Here is a 19,906-nt window from a genome sequence, read left to right as displayed (position 1 = left end):
GAGTATGCTTAAACCTTCTTTCCTCCAGACGTAGAGGATGCCCCCTTGTCCCCGTCACAGGTCTAAGAGTAAAAAGATCATTAGAAAGGTCTTTGTATTGTCCCCGCATATATTTATACATTGTAATAAGATCACCCCTAAGCCTTCGATTCTCCAAACTAAATAACCCCAAGTGTAATAACCTGTCTTGGTATTGCAGACCCCCTAGTTCCCTAATAACCTTGGTCGCTCTTCTCTGCACCCGCTCCAGTTCAGCTATGTCTTTCTTATACACCGGAGACCAGAACTGTACACAGTATTCTAAGTGTGGTCGCACTAGTGACTTATATAGAGGTAAAATTATGTTCTCCTCATGAGCATCTATGCCTCTTTTAATGCATCCCATTATTTTATTTGCCTTTGCAGCAGCTGCTTGACTCTGGCCACTAAATGTGAGTTTGTCGTCCACCCATACACCCAGGTCTTTTTCAGTGACTGTTTTGCCCAGTGTTTTACAATTAAGCACATAATTATACAACTTGTTCGTTCTACCCAAGTGCATGACCTTACATTTATCCCCATTAAAGCGCATTTGCCATTTATCAGCCCAAGCTTCTAGTATTTGGTCAGAAACAAAATTTCATCTCAATACTTTGTGATATATCCTTTGTTGGCAATGACAGAGGTCAAACGTTTTCTGTAAGTCTTCACAAGGTTGCCACACACTGTTGTTGGTATGTTGGCCCATTCCTCCATGCAGATCTCCTCTAGTGATGTTTTTGGCTTTTCGCTTGGCAACACGGACTTTCAACTCCCTCCAAAGGTTTTCTATAGGGTTGAGATCTGTAGACTGGCTAGGCCACTCCAGGACCTTGAAATGCTTCTTACGAAGCCACTCCTTCGTTGCCCTGGCGGTGTGCTTTGGATCATTGTCATGTTGAAAGACCCAGCCACGTTTCATCTTCAATGCCCTTGCTGATGGAAGGAGGTTTGCACTCAAAATCTCACGATACATGGCACCATTCATTCTTTCATGTACCCTGATCAGTCGTCCTGGCCCCTTTGCAGAGAAACAGCTGCAAAGCATGATGTTTCCACCACCATGCTTTACAGTAGGTATGGTGTTTGATGGATGCAACTCAGTATTCTTTTTCCTCCAAACACGACAAGTTGTGTTTCTACCAAACAGTTCCAGTTTGGTTTCATCAGACCATAGGACATTCTCCCAAAACTCCTCTGGATCATCCAAATGCTCTCTAGAAAACTTCAGATGGGCCCAGACATGTACAAGCTTAAGCAGTGGGACATGTCTGGCACTGCAGGATCTGAGTCCATGGTGGCGTAGTGTGTTACTTATGGTAGGCCTTGTTACATTGGTCCCAGCTCTCTGCAGTTCATTCACTAGGTCCCCCCACGTGGTTCTGGGATTTTTGCTCACCGTTCTTGTGATCATTCTGACCCCACGGGGTGGGATTTTGCGTGGAGCACCAGATCGAGGGAGATTATCAGTGGTCTTGTAGGTCTTCCATTTTCTAATTATTGCTCCCACAGTTGATTTCTTCACTCCAAGCTGGTTGGCTATTGCAGATTCAGTCTTCCCAGCCTGGTGCAGGGCTACAATTTTGTTTCTGGTGTCCTTTGACACCTCTTTGGTCTTCACCATAGTGGAGTTTGGAGTCAGACTGTTTGAGGGTGTGCACAGGTGTCTTTTTATACTGATAACAAGTTTAAACAGGTGCCATTACTACAGTTAATGAGTGGAGGAAAGAGGAGACTCTTAAAGAAGAAGTTACAGGTCTGTGAGAGCCAGAAATCTTGATTGCTTGTTTCTGACCAAATACTTATTTTCCACCATAATATGCAAATAAAATGAAAAAAAAAAACAGACAATGTGATTTTCGGGATTTTTTTTTTCTCAGTTTGTCTCCCATAGTTGAGGTCTACCTATGATGTAAAATACAGACGCCTCTCATCTTTTTAAGTGGTGGAACTTGCACTATTGCTGACTGACTAAATACTTTTTTCCCCACTGTATATAAGGAGCAGTATTATAGTAGTTATATTCTTGTACATAGGAGCAGTATTATAGGAGTTATATTCTTGTACATAGGGGCAGTATTATAGTAGTTATATTCTTGTACATAGGAGCAGTATTATAGTAGTTATACTCTTGTACATAGGGGCAGTATTATAGTAGTTATACTCTTGTACATAGGAGCAGTATTATAGTAGTTATATTCTTGTACACAGGGGGCAGCATTATAGCAGTTATATTCTTGTACATAGGGGCAGTATTATAGTAGTTATATTCTTGTACATAGGAGCAGTATTATAGTAGTTATACTCTTGTACATAGGGGCAGTATTATAGTAGTTATATTCTTGTACATAGGGAGCAGTATTATAGTAGTTATATTCTTGTACATAGGGGCAATATTATAGTTATATTCTTGTACATAGTGGGCAGTATTATAGTAGTTATATTCTTGTACATAGAGGACAGTATTATAGTACTTATATTCTTGTACATAGGAGGCAGTATTATAGTAGTTATATTCTTGTACATAGGGGGTAGTATTATAGTAGTTATATTCTTGTACACAGGGGCAGTATTATAGTAGTTATACTCTTGTACATAGGAGCAGTATTATAGTACTTATATTCTTGTACATAGGAGCAGTATTATAGTAGTTATATTCTTGTACATAGGGGGCAGTATTATAGTAGTTATATTCTTGTACATAGTGGGCAGTATTATAGTAGTTATATTCTTGTACATAGGGGCAGTATTATAGTAGTTATATTCTTGTACATAGGGGGCAGTATTATAGTAGTTATATTCTTGTACATAGGGGCAGTATTATAGTAGTTATATTCTTGTACATAGGAGCAGTATTATAGTAGTTATACTCTTGTACATAGGGGCAGTATTATAATACTTATATTCTTGTACATAGGGGGCAGTATTATAGTAGTTATATTCTTGTACATAGGAGCAGTATTATAGGAGTTATATTCTTGTACATAGGGAGCAGTATTATAGCAGTTATATTCTTGTACAGAGGGGGCAGCATTATAGCAGTTATATTCTTGTACATAGGAGCAGTATTATAGTAGTTATACTCTTGTATATAGGGGCAGTATTATAGTAGTTATATTCTTGTACATAGGGAGCAGTATTATAGTAGTTATATTCTTGTACATAGTGGGCAGTATTATAGTAGTTATATTCTTGTACATAGAGGACAGTATTATAGTACTTATATTCTTGTACATAGGAGGCAGTATTATAGTAGTTATATTCTTGTACATAGGGGGCAGTATTATAGCAGTTATATTCTTGTATATAGGGGGCAGTATTATAGCAGTAATATTCTTGCACATAGGGGGCAGTATTACAGTAGTTATATTCTTGTACATAGGGGCAGTATTATAGTAGTTATATTCTTGTACATAGGGGCAGTATTACAGTAGTTATATTCTTGTACATAGGGGGCAGTATTACAGTAGTTATATTCTTGTACATAGGGGCAGTGTTACAGTCATATGTTAAAGTTTGGGCACCCCTATTAATGTTAACCTTTTTTCTTTATAACAAGTTTCATATATCTAATAACTGATGGACTGAGTTATATTTCTGGATTCAAATGAGGTTTATTGTACTAACAGAAAATGTGCAATCTGCATTTAAACAAAATTTGACCGGTGCAAAAATATGGGCACCCTTATCATTTTCTTGATTTGAACACTCCTAACTATTTTTTACTGACTTCCTGAAGCACTAAATTGGTTTTGTAACCTCATTGAGCTTTGAACTTCATAACCAGGTGTATCAAATCATGAGAAAAGGTATTTAAGGTGGCCACTTGCAAGTAGTTCTCCTATTTGATTCTCCTATGAAGAGTGGCATCATGGGCTCCTCAAAACAACTCTCAAATGATCTTTAAACAAAGATTATTCAACATAGCTTTTCAGGGGAAGGATATGAAAAGTTGTCTCAGAGCTTTAACCTGTCAGTTTGCAATGTGAGGAACATAGTAAGGAAATGGAAGAACACAGGTACAGTTCATGTTAAGCCCAGAAGTGGCAGGCCAAGAAAAATATCAGAAAGGCAGAGAAGAATGGTGAGAACAGTCAAGGACCATCCACAGACCACCTCCAAAGACCTGCAGCCTCATCTTGCTGCAGATGGTGTCACTGTGCATCGGTCAACAATACAGCGCACTTTGTACAAGGAGAAGCTGTATGGGAGAGTGATGCGAAAGAAGCCGTTTCTGCAAGCACGCCACAAACAGAGTCGCCTGAGGTATGCAAAAGCACATTTGGACAAGCCAGTTACATTTTGGAAGAAGGTCCTGTGGACTGATGAAACAAAGATTGAGTTGTTCGGTCATACAAAAAGGCGTTATGCATGGAGGCTAAAAAACAGCATTCCAAGAAAAACAGTTGCTACCCACAGTAAAATTTGGTGGAGGTTCCATCATGCTTTGGGGCTGTGTGGCCAATGCCGGCACCGGGAATCTTGTTAAAGTTGAGGGTCGCATGGATTCAACTCAGTATCAGCAGATTCTTGACAATAATGTACAAGAATCAGTGACGAAGTTGAAGTTATGCAGGGGATGGATATTTCAGCAAGACAATGATCCAAAACACCGCTCCAAATCTACTCAGGCATTCATGCAGAGGAACAATTACAATGTTCTGGAATGGCCATCCCAGTCCCCAGACCTGAATATCATTGAACATCTGTGGGATGATTTGAAGCGGGCTGTTCATGCTCGGCGACCATCAAACTTAACTGAACTGGAATTGTTTTGTTTTGTAAACAGGAATGGTCACAAATACCTTCATCCAGGATCCAGGAACTCAATAATAGCTACAAGAAGCGACTAGAGGCTGTTATTTTTGCAAAAGGAGGATCTACGAAATATTAATGTCACTTTTATGTTGAGGTGCCCATACTTTTGCACCGGTCAAATTTTGTTTAAATGCAGGTTGCACATTTTCTGTTAATACAATAAACCTCATTTGAATCCAGAAATATAACTGAGTCCATCAGTTAATATGAAACTGAAATAGCTGTTGCAAAAACCAAAATTGTTATAAAGAAAAAAGGTTAACATTAATAGGGGTGCCCAAACTTTAACATATGACTGTATAGTAGTTACAGCCTTATGCACATTGGGGCAATAGGATTATGTAAAATTGTTCTTCAAATTCTAATATCCATCCTACACCCAAACATTCTGTGCACAAAACTGGTCCAAATATCTTGCAGCTGCAGGTAGATAATACAGATCTTGTGTACTCAGACTCGCGTCTACTCATCCTAGTTTCTTGGGAATAATGCTGAGGCAGCAGGTGCACAAATAGTTCACAACACTTGTGCTTTCTAGAGGCCATCAAACTTGAAATCCCATAATGACCTGATGACCAACAAACCCCTGCACCAAGACCTTTCCTATAAGGTGATCTCAAGAAGCAGGGCAAACATTAAGGTTACTACTTTGCGAGTCCGTGAGAGACCGATGATTCTTCATGTTTGGTGCTAGTCAAGAAGGCGTTTGCCTGAAAGAAGATTAACCGTGATCCGATTAGATCAAGAGATTACTTTGCGGAGAGAACCGGACGGCAGCTGTGTATCACTTCCTATGGATTTTGTGTCTAAATCTTTGTAGCGTGATCCTTGCGTGTGTGTCTAAAGAGAGTGATTTCTGATTAGTTAAGATGATATCGAACAAGTCTCGTTCTGAGCAAATGTGATCTCTTCATGAGAAACTTAGAGTAAACTGATCCTGAAGCCAGTAGAATTTCCATGTGGACCTCCTTGTTTATCACATTTGACCACAAGTTTGTGACTCCGTCAAGGATTTATTTTATCTGAACCCTATAAATCGGGATCCACATGTGCCTCTTTACAGACTTTTGCACTTGGGAATTTTGTTTTCACCCGTATCAGTCTTTGAAGTTGGAAACAATGGCAGAATAGACATTGATTCTTCCACCTTGAAACACGGATATGGTCGAAAAAAAATCCTAAACCGAGTCCAAAGTTGCATGTTTTGTACTCAGTTTGTTAATTTCGTCCATGACTCTGTTGAGGGCATGTCCAAGTCCTAATTTTCAGATGAAATCCCTGATGGAGTCTTGATTGTTTGAGTGAAATGTGATGTCAACTACCCCTGCCTTAGGCACAAGAGATTGGGTGTCACCTCTGAATCTCCAACCCTGAGCTACATTTGTTTTTTTCCCCCCCGAGTAGTCATTTCTAGTTATTTGTCCACTTATCTTTTTGCATCCTGCGGCCTCCTTTTCTCAGGCAGACTTTCCAGTCCTGCTGCTCCCAAAATGGTTGATAAAATTGCCTTGAGGAGAACAGTGGCTAGTTTTTACAACTCTGCCCCTGGGTTTTCTGCAGGTCAATTCAACAGCTGCTGTAGCCATCTAGGATATAGGAATGGACTGCCATTTGACAATTTTTTTTAGGCTCCGGGTAGACAGTCACTTTAAATTCATATTTACATCAAGACTGTTAGGGACTCTAAAACAGGAATAAAAATTTTCCCTTTGGAATCAGTAAGTTATAACTCATTTTTAGGTCAATTCCGAGTGCGACGAGGTCCCGAGGAGTCATGGCGACTTGGTGGATGAATGATCTGTAGGAAGATCGATCATAAGTCCACCAGGATCTTTTCCGTCGTTTTTGTCATACCGTCATACTTCTCTCTTGTTCCTTCTATTCTTCTGACCATGATGGCTTTCTCCAGAGATTACTTCCTTCGTGTGATGTGTCCAAAGTAGGCAAGTCGTAGCTTCATGATCCTTGCTCCGAGAGACAGGTCTTGTTTGATTTATTCCAAAATCGATTTGCTTGCTTTTCTTAACATCCATGGTATTGATCCTTCTACAGCATTACATGGTAGGTGTCGATTCTTCTATCTTGTTTCTTTATCATCCAGGTTTCGCATCTGTATGTTACCACAGAAAAAAAAAAGAAAAAAAAAAAAAAAAAAGACTATGTACAAGTCAGGTCTTCGCCACCGAAACGATCCCGGAAGTGAAGACCTTGTCCAGTGACTCCATTGTCGATTTACTCATAGCAATCTTATTGACTTCCGTTGTGGTTGCTGACTCTTCTGTGATCAGTTCCTGTGTGGAGAGCATCATGTGAAACAGCACAGCACATCAGAGAGGAGGGGAAGCATATAGACCTTTTATCTTCTGGCTGCTGGATTTTTGGACTCATCTCCTTGGACATTCATGATGTTACTGAACTGCATTCGTGTTCTGGACTATTGTATCCTCAGTGTGGTGGATTGTTTATGGACCTTTTAGTTTTGCCTATAATAATGGTCTTGGGATTGTTCAAACTTCCCTCGCTGTTGATTGTGTGATACCGGAGGACCCAGTTACACCCCTTTACAAAGCTAGCCTCCAAGTGATATGTACATGGGGCTCACTGCATTCTGCTGCAGGTTCACATTGACCTTGGTTGCAGCTTCCTTATGTTACTATTTTTTTTTTTTTTTTTTTTTAATACCAAAACACTGACCTCGAGTCAAAAGAAAAACATATGCAACCCGTTGCCTAGTTCTCACATCCACAGATAAACATCAACAAATTCTGGAGGCAGGAAGGACGCACTTTTTTTTTCCCTTTTTCAGTACAGCCCATTTTGCACGATGGGGAATTCAAAGCAACGTTTGTCACATCTGAAAAGCCAGCACAGCAAAACACGCTGTGCGTATGTGACCCTGTGACTAACATACGTCCCTTTTTTTGTTACGGATATTATACAGTTTCCTTTCATAAACAATCAGTCCTCTCACATATAAATAAAGCTTAACGCTGAACTTTGGGGTCTATCTTTACGGAGGCTTAATTCCTATTTCGATATGTAGCACTTATCTTTTTTCTCACTGGTGGTTGAGTTTTTTTTTTACATTTTCCTCTCACTGTTAAACCCCCATAGCCATTAAAGTAGATATCCGGAACTTTACTAAAAAAACAAAAAATGTATCTAAGCACTAACCACGCAGGGGAGTTGCAATTTACCTGCTTGCTGTGCCCCAGCACAGAGCGGTCTCAAACACTTCTATCGGGGATTCAAAAGCCCCTTCTGACATCACGTCGACAGAGCGGAGGCTTGTTTTCCAGTCCGCTCCTAGACGGGGCTGGACTTCCCAGGTCATTCTGATTGACACCTGGATCTCCGCTGCCTACCTGGGGTAACCAGCGGCTATCAATCAGATAAACCTCAGAAGTCCAGCCCCGTCGCGTCAGCAGAGGGAACTGAATAACTGGCAGGAGCAATCTGTGACCGGCGTTGAACAGCGCCGTGTACAACAGGCAGGTAAGTCGCATTTACCTGCCTGTTAGTGCTTAGATACATTTTTTGTTAAGTCCTGGATATACCCTTTCAGCTAAAGCCAGCCAAAACCGCAGATATAGACTGGTTTGGTCGACAGTAATGTGTAGATCTAATGTGATCTACATCTCTGGCCCAGACGACATCTCTTTTCTGTACAGAATCCCAGAGTGTCTATCAGCCACATCCTTCTCCTCTAGCTTCCCAAAACTCAATGTGGACAAAACTGAATTCATCACTTTTCCTCCAACTCTCCTAACTCCTCTACCAGATCGATCACAATGTCACGCTCTCAGCAGTACCAGAAGTCCGCTGTCTTGGACTAACCGTTGACTTTGCCATGTCCTTCAAAATGCACATTTCAAGCGCTCGCAACCTCCTGTTGCCTCCAACTCAAAAAAATATTTCCAGAATCTGTCCTTTCCTCATTCCTGAATCTACTAAAATGTTAGTGCATGCCCTCATCATCTCCCACCTCAACTATTGCAATATCCTCCTCTGTGGCCGCCCTGCTAACATTCTCGCACCTTTCCAGTCCATCATGAACTCTGCTGCCCAACTGATCCACCTCTTTCCATGCTATTAGTTTGCAAAGCCATTCATTGACTCCCAATTGCAGAACGCTGACCTACAAAGCCGTCCATAATTTCTCCTCCGTACATGTCCGAACGACATCTTCCAACATGCAGTTTCCAGTCCTCCCAGGACCGCCTTCTCTCCTCCACACTCAAATTCCTCACTCGATCACCTCCAAGACTTCTCCCGGATATCCTCCATCCTCTGACATTCTGTGTCAACACATCCAATTATCCACCACACTCGGAACTTTCTAACAGAACTTGAAAGCCCATCTCTTCAACAAAGCTACAGCCTGAAGTGACCCTGGTACCTACTTCACAACATCCAACCTACTGTCTTCTTACCCATTATCCGGTTGAATGTAAGCCCACAAGGGCAGAGCCATGTCCTTTCTGTATCGGTCTGTCATTGTTAGTTTCTTCACCATAACGTGCAAATTGTCTATTCGGAGAGGAAGAGGACTAGAACTCTAGTGCCACCTATTGGAAGTAGCATTCCTAAAAGTCAATGTCAACCCTTTAACGAGCCTCCTCACATGACTTAGGATAACAGCCAAAGCCAGAATCTCAATTTGCAGACACTTTTTCGGGGTACTGCCCCTCATCAGTGCAAAGTGTGAGAGGCATCTGACCGAAGTCCAAGAAGTATAGTTTCTCCTTGCGGAGATTGACATGCTAAGCATGCCGAGATGAGGAGACTTAAAGTAGCAATGCTCCTCTGGGAAATATGATCATTTTCTCTTCAGAAAGGAAGAGGACTAGAACTCTAGTGCCACCTATTGGAAGTAGCATTCCACATTGACTTTTAGGATTGCTACTTCCAACAGGTGGAACTAGGAGTTCTAGTCCTCTTCCTCTCTGAAGAGAGAATTTGCATATTTCCCAGAGAAGCATTGCGGCTTTTAGTCTCATCTCGGCACGCTTAGCATGTCAGTCTTCACAAGGAGAAACGATACTTCTTGGATATTCACCATAACTTGTATTTTGTATGTAACCCCCACGCACAGCACCAGGGAATCAAATGGTGCTCTAAACGATAAACGGTGTCCCAAAATATTTGTTCATCACAAATTAAATAGTTTAGGCAAGGGGAAAAAAAAAAAAAAAATCATTCAACCTTTGAAAATTACAAAGCAAAAGAGGAATTAAAATTCCCCCCAAAATTAAAGAATTGACACATCAAAAAAAAAAAAAAAAAAGTCAACAGTATTTACCTGCCCAGGTCTCAGAACTAATGCAAGGATGCAAACCCAAATAATAAAGATGGTGGCAACACAAGTGCAAAATACAGATGAGACTCACAACTGGCCAACTCATGGAGGGGGCGATTGCTTAGTATTAAAATTGCACACAAAAAGCGTTGTATAGGGCGCAAGTCAGACACGGGTAATGCAGTGTCTGACTTACAAACTATTAGTGACACCCATACTATTAAGCGGGCTGCATGAGGATAGAAACCCTAGTCCAAAATATCAACCAATACCTCACATACTGTATGACAGTTTTTGCATGTTATTTATAGTCAGGGTGCAGCCAAGCCCATCAGTGTTGGCTTTGTAAACTAGGGTATCTGACCTCATGGGGTGCACTTAGATAATGGACGTCACTAATAGTGCACAGTGCCTGATCTACAGCCTTTGTGGGACCAGCACTCTATACAAATCTTTTTTGTGTGCAATACTAAGCAGTCACCCCCTCCTTGAGTTGGTAGGTTGTGAGTAGTTGTCTCTTCTGTATTTTGTACTTGTGTCGCCGCCGTCTTTATTATTTGGGTTTGCTGCATCCCGCATTAGTTCTGAGACCTGGGCTGGTAGATACTGCTGCCCTTTTTTGCTGTGTTAAACATTTGAAAATTTTGTAATATAAATGGAGATTTGCTTGTTCTTCAATTTGACCCGATAAAAAGGAAAAAGTGGAAATACAAGTCCTAAATAGGCATCTGTCCATGTGAAGATGCTCCTATGTAACCATTTCATTCCCGATTCTAGTCCCGTAATAAATATTTGGCCGACGGTTCGCACGACGTCATGGGATCAAATTGTAGGATTCCTCTTTTAAACGATTATTTGCTTCTGTTAACGTCAGCATGTAAACCGTTCAGATAGAAAAAGGAATCATGGAATGGTAGAGTTGGAAGGGACCTCCTGGGCCATCTGGTCCAACCCCCTGCTCAAAGCAGGATTCGCTAAATCATCCCAGTCAGATGTCTGTCCAGCCTCTGTTTGAAGACTTCCATTGAAGGAGAACTCACCACTTCTCGTGGCAGCCTGTTCCACTCATTGATCACTCTAACTGTCAAAAAGTTTTTTCTAATATCTAATCTGTGTCTCCTCCCATTCAGTTTCATCCCATTGCTTCTAGTCTTTCCTTGTGCAAATGAGAATAAAGTTGATCCTTCTACAATGTGACAGCCCTTTAGATATTTGTAGACAGCTATTAAGTCTCCTCTCAGTCTTCTCTTTTGCAAACTAAACATTCCCAAATCCTGCAACCTTTCCTCATAAGACAGGGTTTGCAGACCAGTCACCATTCTGGTCGCTCTTTTCTGAACTTGCTCCAGTTTGTTGATGTCTTTTTTAAAATGTGGTGCCCAAAACTGGACACAATATTCCAGATGAGGTCTGACCAAAGAGTAGAGGGAAATAATGACTTCACGTGATCTAGACTGTATGCTTCTGTTAATACATCCTAGAATTGCATTTGCCTTTTTTGCTGCTGCATCACACTGTTGACTCATTCAGTCTGTGATCTATTAGTATACCCAAGTATAAAGGATCTAAGTATCTTTACAAGGGGCCAGATTGTGATGGCTAGAGAGTCTCCAAAATGTTGGGTCCCGTGGGGCGTTTCCAATATGCAGTCTACTAAAAGCGGTCCATTGAGGGAAACCCGGTAAACCAATGACAGGGTCATGGAGGCATGGTTTGATCTCATACCATGGCTGTTCCACAGCAGCAACACATGCAAACAGCCGCGGGGAACCGAACATATTTTTCGAGCGCGTCGAGGTCACTCGGTTAGCACCCGAGCATTAACACCTTATCAGAGCACGTTCGCCCATCACTAGCTGTTGCTTCTGAAAGCTGAACTACATATTGAACACTTTTGTTGAGTACTCTGTATAGTCTGTAGGTTTCCAATTTAGCTTTGAAAAAACTCCAGTAAAATCTTGAACCCAGTGAGACTTATTAAAGGCAGTGGTTTATTACCTGCGGCTTTACAGGTGTTGTGAAATGACAACACCTAATAAAACCATTTCAAACACCGGTCGGAGAAGTTAAATTAGTCACTGCGCCTCACCATTTTCTGCCCTGTACTTTAAGTTTGCAAGAGTGATTTCCTGTGTGGCAAGAGGGTTTACTATAGACCTACAGGTATGTCTGCGCTGCCTTAGTGTTACGACTTAGTAATTAGGACACTGGGCATAATAATTCAACTAGTAATAAGGGTAAAAATAGTTTTTTGGAGATGGTAGAATTACTCATTAATAGAGAGTACCATCAAAAAAATACTAATGTTTTCAGATTAGTGCTTCTGTAAGAAGAATTTTCCATTACCCTTCTCTTTAGCCAGCTGGATGTCCAGGGTTGTAAAAACAACATAAAAAGTAAAAGACCCAGACACTGATAATTTGTCTATATTGTTAGTTTAAAAAAAAAAAAAAAAAAAAGCTCTTCTATTGAATGAAGAAGCCAGAACATTCTGCAGTTGTAGTTCAAGTCTTTAGGCTTTTTGGTGTAGTGATGAGCGAGCATGTTCGGGTGTTAACCGAGTGTCTTCGGCACGCTGGAATAATATGTTCCGAGTTCCAGAGCCTGCATGTCTCGCGGGTGTTCTACAGCCGCAACACTTGCAGGGATTGCCTAACAAAGAGGCTGTCGAATAGCCGAGGAACATGCAGCCGCGGAGACTCAAAACATATTTTTCAAGCTCGCCGAAGACACTCGGTTATCACCCGAGCATGCTCAGATAACATCAAATCCAAGATTGTTCAACATCACTAGTGGGGTGCCATCTCAGTCCACTTCGTTGCAAGTGGTCCTCAATTCAAACAAGCGGGGGTCTTCTTTTTGGTTTCACTTGTTAAGCAGTGCAGTTTGTTTTTAAGCCAAGTCACAAAAGCCAGTGTCACATCCTTTGCCATCAAGTTTACAAATCAAAAAAAAAAAAAAAAAAAGGCTGTAATTTTTTTTTACATCAAAGACTAACGGCTCCTGCGGACATCTTTGACGCATCTTGCATTTATTTCTCAACCTGTGCCTTTATGCACTTGAGGTTTAATATTTGACTAAATTTAAACCATTTCCTTCTGGCAACCTTTTTTTTTACAAAGCAAATGTGACAGATCCCAACAGTAAGGTAGATAACCTGAGCACGAGATTAATTCGGTCATTGATGGGCACTGTAGCCGGAAAGTCATTATTGACGGTGCACTGGACTTTAGTCTTCCCGATTCCACAGGTGGACCAAGATGGAGCCCAAGCAATCGCCATCGTCAGAACCCACTTCAACAGATGTAGAGACGTTCATACCAAACGTCAGGATACAGACCACGCTACACAGCAGTGTTCGATTGCAAAATTTGTCATTTCTACTTATGGGCTTTCTGCTCCAAAACAACCGCTATCCCAAAGTGTGAACATCAAGCCATTGAAAATCCTACATGTATGGCCAACTTACATCTTCATAAGACGGAGTCATCTACAGCTCCCGATGGCATAACTTATGTTAGCTTCACATTTTAATCGTTTCACTGTGATACTGATAAAGACTTTCCTTTCGTTTGTATTTTCGGCTTGAAAATTAAGTCCAGATCACATCGAAAGTGGTTGAGGGCAGGAAGAGGGGGGTCTCATCCACGAGTCATCTTCCTCAAACCTCTTGTTATTTGCCAACGACAAAGGTTAAATAAAGCATCAAGTCTTCCTCTACAATAGAAATGGTTACGTGCAGGCTGAATATATACATGCAAAACAAAATAAAGGCCAAAAACTTTACTTTTTTCTTTTTACTTTATTTGTGGGCACATTGCATTTAACACAGAATATGTTGTAATAATAAAATTAAAGTTTTAAACCAACCCCCACAAAAACAAACCTTAAAAGATGACAAATATTTTTTTTTCCATTCATAGGAACAATTTGAAAGAAGCCATCAGTATTCAGATTTACAAAAAAGGATGCATTATCGCTACCGTAGATTTCATGGCTCGCACTAAAAAAAAAAAAAAGTTTTTGGTTCCTTTTATTCCATTTTCTCAGTTACTTGGGGAACCAAAATACAGAGCATTACCAAGAAACTAATAAAAAGGAAGAGAGAAGAAAAAGTACTGAATCTGTCTTTCAGCTCTGGATTTGCCATTGTATCACCAGAATAAACCGTTAAAAATGAATGCTGGAGAGATTCACTTGCCTTTTCTTTTCCTATTTCTAAGATCTCTGACCGTAGCATCTACAATAACTGTATGAGATGTAATGCAAAGGCTCAAAACTTTCCCTAACAAGAAGTTCCTTGGGAAAATGTCTTCATATTGGAGGAAATATTTGATGATGCTCCTACCCACAAACTTGTACTACTACATATAGAAGGGGAAAGAAAAAACAAGTATGAGAAGTCACCATACTGATAGAAAAACTTCCCATCCGAGGCCCCTTCCTGCTGGGACTTATTTCTGATACTATGCTCTGATCTTCAAACTAAGACCGGGGCCAAGAGAATGGAGCAAAGCGATACAGCTCGTGGCGTCCCTGCCATCTACTTGCCCGTGAGCCTTGCCCTGTGACCTACGATCACAGAGAAGAGACCACACACTGCAGGACTAGCATAGTGGGCTTATTTCTGGCCATGGCAAAACCAGAGCCTGTGGTTATAAAAGGGGGTTGTCCAGGCATACTCCCCGCTAGGCATTGAGAACTGCAACTGTATGCAGGGCGCTACATCTGCAGACGTACCAAGTTCTAAAAAGTAGCGTTGCCCACGGGTCACTGGTTCAACCCAGTTACCCAGACCCTGGCTGGATTGCAGCTGGCCATCTTGGCAAATCCTGCAGTTGCGCCTCTCAATGCCCAATGACGACTCCAGCAGGAGAGAATACATAGAAAACCCCCTTTTAACGATATTAATACTGCACCAGACGGATCAATACAAGAGGTTATATTCAATGTCGAACGACCTATATTTTTAGAAATATAGCTTTATATATTCTCGCTCTAGTGCGGCCTTTGCAGCCCTAAAGTAAGATCTCTGGTAGTCAAATGCCCACAAGGCCTTATGCGACTAATGCAAAACAGCAAAAAAGCAATCAGGTAATTGGCACAATAAAGGGTTAATAGAAGCAGAAAGGATCTACAGGAGTCATCTCTGCAGATTACACAGTTCTTATAGGCAGCTCCTGCCAAGAGCCTTATATAGAGCTTTAGTCAATCCTCATGTCACGCAACATTTCCCAAAAAGCTTTATTTGTAAAAAAATGGCAAAACATTTCCAAAAGCATCGTACCCACAAGGCCACAGCTGCAGACCGTGCTGACCACGACAGCCGAGCAGCACTGGTATAAGCCGACCGGCTGTCCTGGTGAACACCGGCTTCAGCGATGGAGAAGAAGGTGGCGGAGGGTAATCTGTGGAATGGTGGCATTTAGGTAAAAGTAAAACCTTGGGGGAAATGTAAAAGCCCTTATGGACTGACTAACAGCTGAACCACAACATCACATCTCTGAGCAGGAGATGGTTAATGGCAGCAATAAAAGGCTGGATAGTGAGGGCTGGTGCACACTCACGTCTGACACTTTCTTCAGTCAGAAATAGATGGCTACCGAGGATCTCAAATGGACTAATCTCAGCCATTACGGCCACCTGTTACTTTTGGGGGGTTCACCGGCAGGACATGTTTGAAGAGCCATGTGTCAGGTAAGGCCATCCATTTCACCTGTAGACATAAGTTGATTTTCGAAGCCCTGGTCCAGTCCTCCATGGCAGCCAGTCTTTGCGTCTTCAGCTCCTCTGGCTCTTACCAAGCCCAGCGATGTCACACACGTCAGAAACTGAGGATGCCGAGAGCAGACGTGAAGACTGCGTGCCATGGAGGGACTGGACAGAGGCCGTGCAAATCAAATCCCTCATCTTTAATCACATACACTAATATACTTTATAAACCACCAATTGTAGGCCTATGATCATCAAAGGTAAGGTCCCCCTTTCTGGGATGGCCATCACGTCTAAAACATTACTTTACCTGCAAAGTGCGGCTTTTATGTTATCATATAGCCTATGAATAGGCAATAACGATTAGTAAGGGTCTGACCGCCAGGACCCTATGATCGGGGCTGTGCAGAGTCCCATCTGAATGGAGAAAAGGTTGAGCATGTAGACCATGACCAGAATCAAGGTCGCATGCTCAGCCTTATCTCCAGATCTCGGGGCTCTACAGAGCCTTGTTAAGATCAGTGGGGACACCAGCGATCAGGGACTCGTCTCCTGTGCTATGTATAACCCCTCAGAGTTGCAGGACCGTTACCCTATCGCATAGGACTAAAGTATCCAAAAAACAAAACTAAGCACAGCATATAAAACACCAGAAGTAAACTGGATGATATTCATTAATGGTCGATCCCCTGTTTTTTCTCTCATCACACGGGAGTGAAAAGAAAAATCATTTAATTCGGACACAAAATTCTCAGATTTTCTTACAAACATTACCCATCCACAGGAAATATAAATGTATGATCACTGGGTGGTCTCGATGTGGTTATTCAGGAGAAATAGGGGCGTGAAGTCCTGTGTGAACGGTGTTGCACTGCGCATGTGCGACCGCCACTCTTATAAAGTGGTCGCACATGCTCAGTACCGCACAACTTACACAGGGATAAGACGGCCAGCGAGCAGACATTTACCACTTTCTCTGGGGATAGGCGAACATGTATAGTTTATGGGACAACCCCTTACACTATAACGAGTGTGATAGCACCTCCACTCGAGCTATGGTCAGGGCTGCACAATGACGTCCACCAGCAGCTAATCCCGGGAGTCTTTGGCCACAGTCTACCCAGAAAGAAGTCATTGTGCAATTTAGCATTTTGTGCCAGTATTAAATCAATTACAGGATCTTTTTAGAGCGTCCAACCGCATTCATTAATATTTTATTTGACAATGCATTGTACATCCCTATAGACAGTGTACCTTTGTGCAGACCTCTCAATTGGTCAGAAGACCCCATCAGTGGAGGTTTGTGCAAAGAAAACCCTTCCCAACTTATCTCCAAAATGACTTGGGGTGATTTTACACTTACCGTATTATTGCGGGCCGATTTTGCGACCCCAATAGCTTTCTATGGGGCCGCAAAATCGGCCCGGAAAAATGTAATGGTGCGCCGTATGGCGGTATATACGGCCATGAAAAAATATTGAGCTTGCTCGATATTTTTCACGGGACACGGCACCCATTTAAATCAATCAATGGGGCCGCAAAAACGATCCGGAAGTTTGTTTTTTGCAGAACGCCAGTTTTTTTTTCTCCAATACTATTTCCATATTATTGGGGGAAAAAAAAATGGCGATCTGAAAACATTTTTTGCAGCCCATTATTGCGGTAAACCACTAAAAATGCGGTAAGGTAAAACCACCCTTAATATGTCTTAAACAGAGTCCTTCAGCACAAAACGACTGTTAAAACCAAGCACAGGAAAACAGTGGGCCCACTCAGCGTTGCGAACAGCTGAGCGCACCTTCCCACCTATATTTTTTAATCTGTGCCTCCGGTAAAGCCAAAGCTGCCAATCAAGAAAAAGGGGAGTGGAGAGAAGGAAAAAGGGTTGGAAAGTGCCCTGATCTAACCGGCCACGACAAGGGTGCAACGGGTGCCTGTGTTTGGTTTGGGCAGCCGTTGTGTTAACAGAAACCGCTAAGAAATTGGAAGGGGGGGGGGGCTACAATTTGCACTGGTGTGAATCTCAGCATCCTACCACCACTGATACCATTTTCTGACACTTTCCATTATACATAAGGATGGAGGAAAGTACACAAAGGTGCACATACTTAGGGTAGGTAGAGGTCTACAGATATAGCGTACATGCATGCAAAAAAGGGGAAGACCTTAAAGCATTATCACTGAGCGAGAGACCAGACGTATAACTGGGTCCATCATTAGATTATAGCACAGCTCTCTAAAACACAACTGCATATAGTTCAGATTCATGACATAATTACCCAGCGCTCAGCACTGGAGCTGTGAACTGAATGCAGTGATTTTTTGCCAAAAAACCTTGAGACTCTGGTGCCTCATCCAGTGATAACAGCAGGTCACTCGCTTCCCATCCAGCGAGGTCTACGCACATATTTCTCCCTTCGGCTCCCGCTTTTTCCAGTGATCTTGCATGTGTCCAGACCCTCTCTAGCGCCTATCAGCTCACATTTAGTTTTCTGGTTGCTCATCCGTCAACATTTCAGCCTCTGCGGCTCTTCCATGTGGGGAAAAAAAAGAACCAGAACGCAACCCATTGGCTGTGACAATGCTACGTCTCCAAATTGTGCAGTCTTTCCATCGGATGAGCATTTCGGCCAGGAACCAGCAACGCCATCTTCCATGAGTGCGAGGGAACTACAAAGTCACAAGAAAGAAGCTAAAATTTAGAAGTGGACAAAAAGAAAATACACAAGGGTCTCCTGTACAGACTTAACCCCATACTGTTTGGTCATAATAAACAAGAATCACAACTTCAAAAGTATGGTTACCCCCTGGAAATGAGAGAACACTGCAAACTTACAATGAAACATCCATGCAACCCATTAACAACCAAAAAGGAGAATAAGAAAATCTGCAAGCTCTCAACATAGATAGATCGGCAAAGCCTTGAAGGTGGTCTTTGATTTCTCAAGGACACGGATGATCTCGGTGGCTTTAAATTTTAGTGAAAACATCACTTGAACAAATTTTTTCACCTCCAAGTTAAATTCATTAAGGAAGCTGTACAAGTCGTTGACCTCGTAACCCCAGTTTTAATTTCTTAACTATTTGCTTTGCGGTTAGTCAAAGGCTGCACATCAAGCCGACAACTGAAAAAAACTAATTAACTGAGTCGGAAACCAGCATTGCCCACGAGTCTCCAGACTTGAACAGGTCAATGCGGATATTAGTTTGGGTCAGGAATACCTGTCCGTGCATTACCAGTCTATACACAGATGTATTAATCCAACCTTAAAGGGGATGTCTGCTGAACAGAAGTCATCACCTCTCTCTGCAGCATAAACAAAAGCTTTTAGATCAGTGAGGGTCCCAGCGGTTGGATCCCCACCGATCAGGGCGATAAAAGGATGAGCAATGCGCATGCCCGACACTTGTTATCTATGTGGACGCCATAGGTTGAGCATGAGCACTCTCACCCTCTCTGGAAATAAAAGTGTCCCGTTCTGAAGACCAGAAATGGTCCAAATTTTTACCTACTCCGAGGACAGGTTTTCATTAGCCAAGCCCTAAATAACTACTCCGCTATATGGTTATATTTTATAGTAAGGCATAAAGCAAACTGTTTTTAGGAAGCTCACACTGGAAAAATTAGGATTTACTCCGGACCACGATCAATGAGAAATTGCCTTTTCCTTGAGAAGAACCAAAGACCACATTCTCCGCTTGTCACGACATTTTCTTTGCATCTTCGACCATGAAGGACAGATCTAATCAAGTGGATGGGGCCCGAATACAATTATAATTCGCCCAAAAGGTAAAATGAAGCCGATTTATCACACGGACCTTCGAAAATGGGAGGAGGTGGATTTCCATCACGCCGTTTGCTTCTCATAACTGAACCCAATTTAACCCATTCGTCTTGGCAGCCTATCCGCACATGAAATCATCAAAAGGCGAAAATGCAGTTTCATAGTTGACAATTTATTACATTCCAGCTTTTTATTTAATATTTTTAATGTGTTTTTGGCTGTTGGCTTAAATAATTAAAAAAAAAATTCCATATATATATAAAAAAAAAAAAAA

Source organism: Dendrobates tinctorius, unplaced genomic scaffold, assembly GCF_039654945.1.
Source record: "Dendrobates tinctorius isolate UK_male_01 unplaced genomic scaffold, ASM3965494v1 ptg000196l, whole genome shotgun sequence".
Lineage (NCBI taxonomy): Eukaryota > Metazoa > Chordata > Amphibia > Anura > Dendrobatidae > Dendrobates > Dendrobates tinctorius.
The sequence above is the reverse complement of the archived record's forward strand: the minus strand, read 5'-3'. Positions refer to the sequence as shown.